We start from the raw sequence: 10,634 nt of genomic DNA, 5'->3' as shown, positions 1-10,634 counted from the left end.
CAGGATGATACGCTAGATCCCGGCATCCAAACCCTCGCAAAGCTCAGCTGAGAAAACCCTACTGGACATGAAGACTTGCCAATCACCAGAACCCCTGGCAATTCAGGTCAGAAGTCAAGAAAGAAAACAGATAGAAAAGGAACAAAACATCCATCCAAAAAGGCAACATGAGAATCAACAGCCATAACTATAATCATCCCAAACCCACATGCATAAACACCCAAGTAAGAATACACTCAACAACAGAAATGATAATATGGCACCACCAGAAGCCAGGGATTCTACAACAGCAAGACCTGCACATTCTGATGTAGTTGAAGCACAGGACAATAATCTTAAAAACAACTTTATGAAGACTATAGAAGCCCTTTAAAAATGAAGAATTCCATTAAAGAAATCTGGGAAAAATAAAAATCACAAGAAATCTCTAAATCCCTTAAAGAAAGCCAAGACAAAAGCAATCAAACTGGTAGAAGAGACAGCTTAAGATGTGAAAACTGAAATAGAAGTAATAAAGGAAACACAAACCAAGGGTATTCTGGGAAAGGAAAATCTGGGTAAGCGAACAGGAACTATAGATGCCAGCATCAACAACAGAATGCAAGAGATGGAAGAGATAATCTCAGGCATTGAAGATATGCTAGCGGAAATAGATTCATTGGTCAAAGAAAATGTGAAGTCCAAAAGAATTCCTAACACAAAACATCCAGGAGATGTTGGACACCGTGAAAATACCAAACCTAAGAATAATAGGGATAGAAGAATGAGAAGAATCCCAGCTCAAGGGCACAAAATTATAGAGGAAAACATTCCCAACCTAAAGAAGGACACACCTTTAAATGTTCAAGAAGTTTACAGAACACCAAATAGACTGCACCAAAAAGAAAATCCCATTGCCACAAAATAATAAAAACACTAAACATAGGGAATAAAAGAAGAATACTGGGAGCTTGAAGGAAAATGCCAAGTAAATAAAGACAGACTTATTGGAATCACACCTGACTTCACAATGGGGACCCTAAAAACCCAGAAGGTCTTGGACAGAAGTTTTGCGGCCACTAAGAGACCGCAGATGTCAGCCCACACTCCTTTAGCCAGTAAAACTTTCAGTCACCATAGATGGAGAAAACAAGATATTTCCTTACAAATCCAGATTTAAACAGAAAGTACTAGTAGAAAAACTCCAACCCAAGGAAGTTAACTGTTCCCAAAAAAACACAGGTATTAGATGATCTCACATCAGCAGAAACCATAGTAGGGATACACACACACTATCAATACTACTACGGCCAAAACCCAAACAAAACAGGAATTAACAATCACTGGACTTTAATATCTCTTAATATCAATGGACTGGATTTGCCTATATAAAAGACACAGGCTAGCAAAATGTATAACAGTATTTGGAGCTAGAGAGATGGCTCAGTGATTAAGAGCACTGGATGATATTCCAGAGTTCCTGAGATCAATTCCCATAAACCATATGGTGTCTCACAACCATCCGTAATGAGATCTGGACCCTTCTTCTGGCCTGTAGGCAGATAGAGAGGCAGAACACTGTATACAATATAAATAAATAAATCTTTTAAAAAAGAAAAGAGCTGGACAGTGGTGGCGCACACCTTTAATCCCAGCACTCGGAGGCAGAAGCAGGTGGATCTCTGTGAGTTCCAGGCCAGCCTCGTCTACAAGAGCTAGCTCCAAGACAGGCTCCAAAGCTACAGAGAAACCCTGTTTTGAAACAAAACAAAATAAAACAAAAACCACAATAAAAAAGAAAAGAGTTTACATCCTTCTACTGCTTACAGGTAACACACCTCAACTTTAAAACAGAAATTACCACAAAATAAATGGTTGGGAAAAGCTTTTCTAATCAAATGGACCTAAGAAGTAAGCAGGTGTAGCTATCCTAATAATTTACAAATTAGACTTCAAACTAAAATTAATCAAAAAGATAAAAGGGACATTTCATATTCATCAAAGAGAAAATCCTTCAAGATGAAGCCTCAATTCTTCATGTATGCCCCCAATACAAGGGCACTCACATTTTTTAAAATATTTTTTTATTATTATTTATTTATTAAAGATTTCTGTCTCTTCCCCGCCACCCCCTGCAATATACCTCCCCCTCCCCCAGTCAACCCCCCCCCTCTCATCAGCCCAAAGAGCAGACCAGGTTCCCTACCCTGTGGGGAGTCCAAGGACCTTCCACCACCTTCCAGGTCTAGTAAGGTGAGCATCCAAACAGCCTAGGCTCCCACAAAGCCAGTATGTGCAGTAGGATCAAAACCCAGTGCCATTGTTCTTGACTTCTCAGCAGTCCTCCTTGTCCGCTATGCTCAGCGAGTCCAGTTTTATCCCATGCTTTTTCAGACCCAGTCCAGCTGGCCTTGGTGAGTTCCCGAAAGAACATCCCCATTGTCTCAGTGTATGGGAGAACCTCGCGGTCCTGAGTTCCTTGCTCGGGGCACTCACATGTGTAAAAGAAATCTTGAATCTCCTACAAATCTCATACATTAATAGTGGGAGACTTCATTTTTACCAGTGGACAGGTTTGCCAAACTGAAACTTAATGGAGAAATAAGGGAACTAACAATGTGAGGACTCAAATGGACATAACAGATTTCTACAGAACATTTCAACTGAACACAAAAGTATATACCTTCTTCTCAGCACCTGATGGAACCTTCTCTAAAACAGACCATGTACTTGGTCACAAAGCAAATCTCAACAGATTCAAAAGTATGGAATAAAAATCTGGAAACTGATGAAACTAGGCAACAAAACACAAAATATCTCATAAAAATAGGGGTACAAGCCGGGCGATGGTGGCACACGCCTTTAATCCCAGCACGCGGGAGACAGAGGCAGGCGGATCTCTGTGAGTTCGAGACCAGCCTGGTCTACAAGAGGTAGTTCCAGGACAGGCTCCAAAGCCACAGAGAAACCCTGTCTCGAAAAGCCCCCCCCAAAAAATTGGGGTACATATTTAAATAGAAAATTTTCTACAGAGCAGTCTAAAATGGCCAGGATACATTTAAAGAACTGTTCATTGTTTTTTACCGCTGAGTAGTACTTTAGTATATATATATATTCCACACTTTCTTCATCCATTCTTCCATTGAAGGGTATCTAGGTTGTTTCCAGGTTCTGGCTATTACACACAATGCTGCTATGAACATAGTTGAACAAATGCTTTTGTCATATGATAGGGCATCTGTTGGGTATATTCCCAAGAGTGGTATTACTGGGTCTTGGGGTAGGTTGATCCCAAATTTCCTGAGAAATTGCCACACTGATTTCCAAAGTGGTTGCACAAGTTTGCATTCCTACCAGCAATGGATGAGTGTGCCCCTTACTCCACAACCTCTCCAGCAAAGGCTATCATTGGTGTTTTTGATTTTAGCCATTCTGACAGGTGTAAGATGATATCTCAAAGTTGTTTTAGTTTGCATTTCCCTGATTGCTAAGGAGGTTGAGCATGACCTTAAGTGTCCTTTGGCCATTTGAATTTCTTCTGTTGAGAATTCTCTGTTCAGTTCAGTGCCCCATTTTTTAATTGGGTTAATTAGCATTTTAAAGTCTAGTTTCTTGAATTCTTTATATATTTTGGAGATCAGACCTTTGTCTGTTGCAGGGTTGGTGAAGGTCTTCTCCCAGTCAGTGGGTTGCCTTTTTGTCTTAGTGACAGTGTCCTTTGCTTTACAGAAGCTTCTCAGTTTCAGGAGGTCCCATTTATTCAATGTTGTCCTTAATGTCTGTGCTGCTGGGGATAAACGTAGGAAGTGATCTCCTGAACCCATATGTTGTAGAGTACTTCCCACTTTTTCTTCTATCAGGTTCAGTGTGTTCAGACTGATACTGAGGTCTTTGATCCATTTGGACTTGAGTTTTGTGCATGGCGATAGATATGGATCTATTTTCATTCTTCTACAGGTTGACAACCAGTTCTGCCAACACCATTTGTTGAAGATGCTTTTTATTTTCCATTGAATATTTTTAGCTCCTTTATCAAAAATCAGGTGTTCATATGTTTGTGGGTTAAAATCAGGGTCTTCTACTCGATTCCATTGATCAACTTCTCTGTTTTTATGCCAATACCAAGCTGCTTTCAATACTGAAGCTCTGTAATAGAGTTTGAAGTCAGGGATGGTATTGCCTCCAGACGATCCTTTATTATATAAGATTGTTTTGGCTATCCTTGGTTTTTTGTTTTTCCATATAAAGTTGATTAGTGTCCTCTCATGATCTGTGAAGAATTTTGATGGGATTTTAATGGGGATTGCATTGAATCTATAAATTACCCTTGGTAGAATTGCCATTTTTACTATGTTGATCCTCCCAATCCAAGAGCAAGGGAGATCCTTCCATTTTCTGGTATCCTCCTCAATTTCTTTCTTCAAAGACTTAAAGTTCTTGTCAAATAGATCCTTCACTTTCTTGGTTAGAGTTATCCCAATATATTTTATGCTATTTGTGGCTATCGTGATGGGTGATGCTTTTCTGATTTCCATCTCTGCTTCCTTATCCTTTGTGTATAGGAGGGCAACTGATTTTTTGGAATTGATCTTGTATCCTGCCACGCTACTAAAGGTGTTTATCAGCTGTAGGAGTTCTTTGCTGGAGTTTTTGGGATCACTTATGTACACTATCATATCATCTGCAAATAATGAAATTTTAACTTCTTCCTTTCCAATTTGAATACCTTTGATCCCCTTATGTTGTCTTATTGCTATCGCTAGAATTTCAAGCACTATATTGAAGAGGTATGGAGAGAGTGGACAGCCTTGTCGTGTTCCTGATTTTAGTGGAATAGCTTTGAGTTTCTCACCATTTAATTTGATGTTAGCTGTCGGCTTGCTATAAATAGCTTCTATTATAGTTAAGTACGACCCTTGTATCCCTAATCTCTCTAAGACCTTTATCATAAAGGGATGTTGAATTTTGTCAAATGCTTTTTCAGCATCTAATGAAATGATCATATGGTTTTTATCTTTCAGTTTATTTATATGATGGATTACATTGATAGATTTTCGTATGTTGAACCAGCCCTGCATCCCTGGGATGAAGCCTACTTGATCATAATGGATAATTTTTCTAATGTGTTCTTGGATTTGGTTTGCCAGTATTTTATTTTATTTTTTTATTATTATTATTTTTATTTTTTTTAATTAAAATTTCCACCTGCTCCCCGTTTCCCATTTCCCTCCCCTCCTCCCAAATATTGCCCTCTCCCCCAGTCCCCTCCCCCTATCCCCACTCCTCTTCTCCTCCACCCACACCATTCCCCCTCCCTCTCGATGCTGAAGAGCAGTCCAAATTCCCTGCCCTGCGGGAAGACGAAGGTCTTCTATCTATGTCCAGGAAGGTGAGCGTCTAAACAGGTTAAGCACCCACAAAGCCAGTTCATGTATTAGGATCGAAACCTAGTGCCATTGTCCTTGGCTTCTCATCAGCCTTCATTGTCCGTCATGCTCAGAGAGTCCAGTTTCAACCCATGCTTATTCAGTCCCAGACCAGCTGGCCTAGGTGGGCTCATAATAAATCAGTTCCACTGTCACAGTGGGTGGGTGCATCCCTCGTGGTCCTGGTTTCCTTGCTCATGTTCTCCCTCCTTCTGCTCCTCATTTGGACCTTAAGAGCTCAGACCGTTGCTCCAAATTGAGTCTCTGTCTCTACCTCGATCCATCGCCAGAGGAAGGTTCTAAGGTGATATGCAAGATATTCATCAGTATATTTTATTGAGGATTTTCGCATCCATGTTCATGAATGAGATTGGCCTGTAGTTCTCTTTCTTGGTTGTGTCTTTGTGTGGTTTTGGTATCAGAGTAACTGCAGCTTCATAAAAGGAATTTGGCAATGACTTCTCTGTTTCTATATTGTGAAATACATTAAGGAGTATAGGTATTAGGTCTTCTTGGAATTTCTGGTAGAATTCTGCATTGAAGCCGTCTGGACCTGGGCTTTTCTTGGTAGAGAGGTTTTTTTTTTTTTTTTTTTTTTTTTTTTTTTTTTTTTTTTTTATAACAACTTCTAATTCTTCGCGACTAACAGGTCTATTTAGATTGTTCACCTGGTCCTGGTTTACCTTTGGTATATGGTACTTATCTAAAAAAGTGTCCATTTCTTTTACATTTTCCAATTTTGTGGCATACAGGCTTTTGTAGTAAGATCTAATGATTCTCTGAATTTCTTCTGTGTCTGTGGTTATGTCTCCCTTTTTGTGTCTGATCTTGTTAATTTGCGTATTCTTTCTCCGCCGTTTGATTAGTTTGGATAGGGGTTTATCAATCTTACTGATTTTCTCCAAGAACCAGCTTTTTGTTTCATTGATTCTTTGGATTGTTTTCTGTGTTTATATTTTGTTGATTTCAATCCTCAGTTTGATTATTTCCAGTCTTCTACTCCTCCTAGGTGAGTCTGCTTCTTTTTTTTCTAGAACTTTCAGGTGGGCTATTAAGTCTCCAATGTGTGCTTTCTTCATTTTCTTTAAGTGGGCACTTAGTGCTATGAACTTTCCTCTTAGCACTGCTTTCATAGTGTCCCATAGGTTTGAGTATGTTGAGTCTTCGTTTTCATTGAATTCAAGAAAGACTTTAATTTCTTTCTTTATTTCTTCCTTGATCCAGGTGTGGTTCAGTAGTTGACTGTCCAGTTTCCATGAGTTCGTAGGCTTTCTGGGGGTAGCATTGTTGTTGAATTCTAACTTTAATCCATGGTGATCTGATAAGACACAGGGGGTTACTAATATTTTTTTGTAACTGTGTAAGTTTGCTTTGTTACCAAGTATGTGGTCCATTTTCAAGAAGGTTCCGTGAGCTGCAGAGAAGACGTATATTCTTTCCTATTTGGGTGGAATGTTCTATAGATGTCTGTTAAGTCCATTTGATTCATTACCTTCCTTAATCCTCTTATTTCTCTGTTAGGTTTCTGTCTGATTGACCTATCCATTGGTGAGAGAGGAGTGTTGAAATCTCCTAATATTAGTGTGTGTGGTTTGATGACTGCCTTGAGTTTTAGTAATGTTTCTTTTACATAAGTGGGTGCTTTTATATTAGGGGCATAGATATTCAGGATTGAGACTTCATCCTGGTGAATTGTTCCTGTTATGAGTAAAAAATGTCCCTCTCCATCTCTTCTGATTGATTTTAGTTTGAAGTCAACTTTGTTAGAAATTAGTATGGCCACACCTGCATGTTTCTTAGGTGCGTTTGCTTGATAAACCTTTTCCCAGCCCTTTACTCTGAGTAGATATCTGTCTTTGTGGTTGAGGTGTGTTTCTTGTAAACAGCACAATTTTGGATCCTGTTTTCTATCCAATCTCTTAGCCTGTGCCTCTTTATAGGTCAGTTGAGTCCGTTGATATTAAGTGATATTAATGACCAGTGGTTGTTAACTCCAGTCATTTTTTTCTTTCTTTTCTTCTTTTTTTTAGTAGTAGATTTTGTGTGTTTCCATTCTTCAAGTTGTGCTGGTGAAGGGTCATTAGATGTCTGAGTTATTGTGGGCATTGTTGGACTCCTTGGGTTGTGATTTTCCTTCAATTACTTTCTGTAAGGCTGGATTTGTGGCTACGTATTGTTTAAATTTGTTTTTATCCTGGAAAATTTTGTTTTCTCCATTTATAGTGAACGAAAGCTTGGCTGGGTATAGTAGTCTGGGCTTGCATCCATGGTCTCGTAGTTTCTGCAGTACACCTATCCAGGACCTTCTGGCTTTCATGGTTTCCATTAAAAAGTCAGGTGTAAGTCTGATAGGTTTACCTTTATAAGTAACTTGACCTTTTTCCTTTGCAGTTCTTGAGCTGGGTGGCCTTGGAGCAGTAGGATTCAAAAAACTTCTGGGTTTGGCCTAATTAATGGATTTCAAGGCATTGGAAGCATAGTCTTTGGTTAGATATTTTGCACCTGTCTCCTGAGCAGAATAAGCCCCACTGTGTTGCTATGTGGTACTCAAATGCTCTAAACATGAAGCTGCTTTTTCCTGACATGGACTCGGTGAAACAACTCCCAGTGCAGAGCCATGAATCCTGACTTTGTGAGTCCTCCTGAACTAATGCTGCATGACTCACTGTGGATCATCTAACGAAATCCACTGACATCATGTCTAAAGTTGTTAACATAAACAAATTGATACCGTAGCCATGGGAACAAATTTTCTCAAATTGGCATCTTCCCAGCGACATAATTTCCACAAAATGAGTGATGTCATGAAACTGGTATAACTGTCCTTGTATCTATTTATAAACCAAATTTCATCACATGTTTTCTAGAAATCAGATACAGAGCCTCAGGGAAGAGAGTGTCAAAGTTTTCTCAATGGATAAGAAAACAACTGCACTCACACAAAAAGAAAGGATTCGTGAATGCATACGTAGCCTCTCATTTGGCCACAGAAATAAAAGCTGGAGCCAGTACCCAGGTGCCGACTGGATTTACAGATCTGCATGGAAGTTCATAATTCAACTGCCCAGGCTTAGAGCAGACAAACATGCTTACATTGGTTTTATTCTTTTTGCTCCAGAACATTTTACCTCAGGAGCCCAGTTTCATTCATCCCAGGTGCTTCTGGAGAATGCAGCAGAATGAAGAGAACGATGGAGACATATTGACATATTATATCTTCATTATTAACCCATTAAATGGAACGGATGCTGCGGAGAATTTGGAAAGCAGTTTGCATGAAGTGTAAGTGCTTTTGTATTTTCTATGTAAATGGCATCATGAATATTCCATGAGGGGTCAGGAGGATGAACATCTGAACAATGCCTTGAATCTGCTGCTCTTTTCTACCAACCTGCACACAAATAAAAAACACCACATTCTTTTAGAGACCACATGTTATTTTTCTACGTTTAAATTTCCAGAGAATGTTCTATTTTTCTCCAAGTCACCCTCCAAATTACCAGACTGGGTGCTGTGTGAGGAAGGACTCTATACCTTCTCCATCACATAGAGCCTGCCTCTTCTCAGTTTCCACAGCACAGTAGCAGGGGATGCCTCATCTAAAGAAAGCCCATTCTGTTTCAATGAATGTTCTCCTAAGTGGGTACAAGTAAATGGTCATAGACTCTCCTGATGGACATTCCATCAATGTGTGTGTCCTATGTTCAATGCTAGGACAACTAACATTTGTGGTCCTGTTAGCTGTGGAGAGCTTTCACATAGATTTTCAGTTACTCTCTCAGATGCTCTGCCTGTGGTCACACTAAAACTTTTAAAATGCATCAAGCCAGGAAGTAGGAAACCATTCTACTCTGAACTTCCTATGAGTTCCTGTTCCTCCATAGTTCACATATATACCTGCACAACCGCTGGCCTTTAATTTCAAAGTCCATTTCTTAACTCAAACATTAGCATAAAGAAGGAATGGATAGAATGTAAATGATAGGTTTGCATTCTTTGAAAAGTGAAGCTGTCACTAATAGTGGTGACTGCTCACTTCTGCTGTCACTTGCTTTAGTGACAGCTGTGGCATTTGATAGTTGTTACTACCTGATAACAGGGATAGAGGAGGTACCTACCAGGTTCACCTCTGTCCTTATATAAGAGGCATGTGTCCGTTCTTTCCATGTCTATGTTGTTTATTCTCTGACCCTCATATCGCATTGACCTCTCTTGTTTTTCTGGAAGTCACTTTATTATTTCTGCCCATTTTACCAACTTTTCAAATATACATATTTCAATTTTATCAATTGTTCAGACCTGGTTTCAAACACAGAGCTTTAATCCACTAGGTCACTTTATTGTCTCAAATCATAGATGTTTCTTAATACTTAGTTTACAGGACTTAGTGCTTGAGATTCACAAGTTCTAATCTCAGATTCCTGTTGCAAGTTACTGAAATTTTCAATGTTATATTTTCTGTGTGGTAATAAAGAATATTCTAAATTTATTATTTTATAAAAATATAGATAAATACCCATTTTCATACATACAATCACTACAATGGTACAATTTCTAAGTGGTAAAGTGATTGTATTTAACTTGAATGAATTATTCAAAATTATAATGTATGTTTGATATGTAATGGTTAGATTATATGCAATGAGTTAGGAAGAAACAACAACTATTCTTCCCATATACAGAAACACAAATTGGTATCAATCTCTTCCAACTGACTACTTACCCAATGTTATTACATGAAACTCCATAAATAATTTCCATACACTTTACAATTAAGGTCTTCCATTTTGCAAACATGTAATACTGGCATATACAAATCCCATAGGATGCATTGTTATTGTAATTGGAGGGTGTAGGAGGGTCTTCTGTCTATGTGCTACTTTCACTGGTTAAATAAAACGACTGCCTTGGCCTTTGGATAGGGCAGAAAATTAGGTGGGCAGAATAGGCAGAACAGAATGTTGGGAAGAAGGCAGTGCGGAAGACGCCATGCCTTTTCTCTCCGATAATAACACTGGCTAGACTCATACTGGTAAGCCACAGTCAAGTGGCGATACAGATTATTAGAAATGGGTTGAATCAACATGTAAGCACTAACCAATAAGAGGTTAAAACTAATGGGCCAGGCAATATTTAAATGAATAAAGTTTCCGTGTAATGATTTCTGGTAAAGCTAGCTGGAGCTGGGTGGTCGGAGCAGTCTGCCGCACCTTTTACATTTGGAAAGAT

This window comes from Chionomys nivalis, chromosome 11 (genome assembly GCF_950005125.1).
Source record: "Chionomys nivalis chromosome 11, mChiNiv1.1, whole genome shotgun sequence".
NCBI lineage: Eukaryota > Metazoa > Chordata > Mammalia > Rodentia > Cricetidae > Chionomys > Chionomys nivalis.
The sequence above is the reverse complement of the archived record's forward strand: the minus strand, read 5'-3'. Positions refer to the sequence as shown.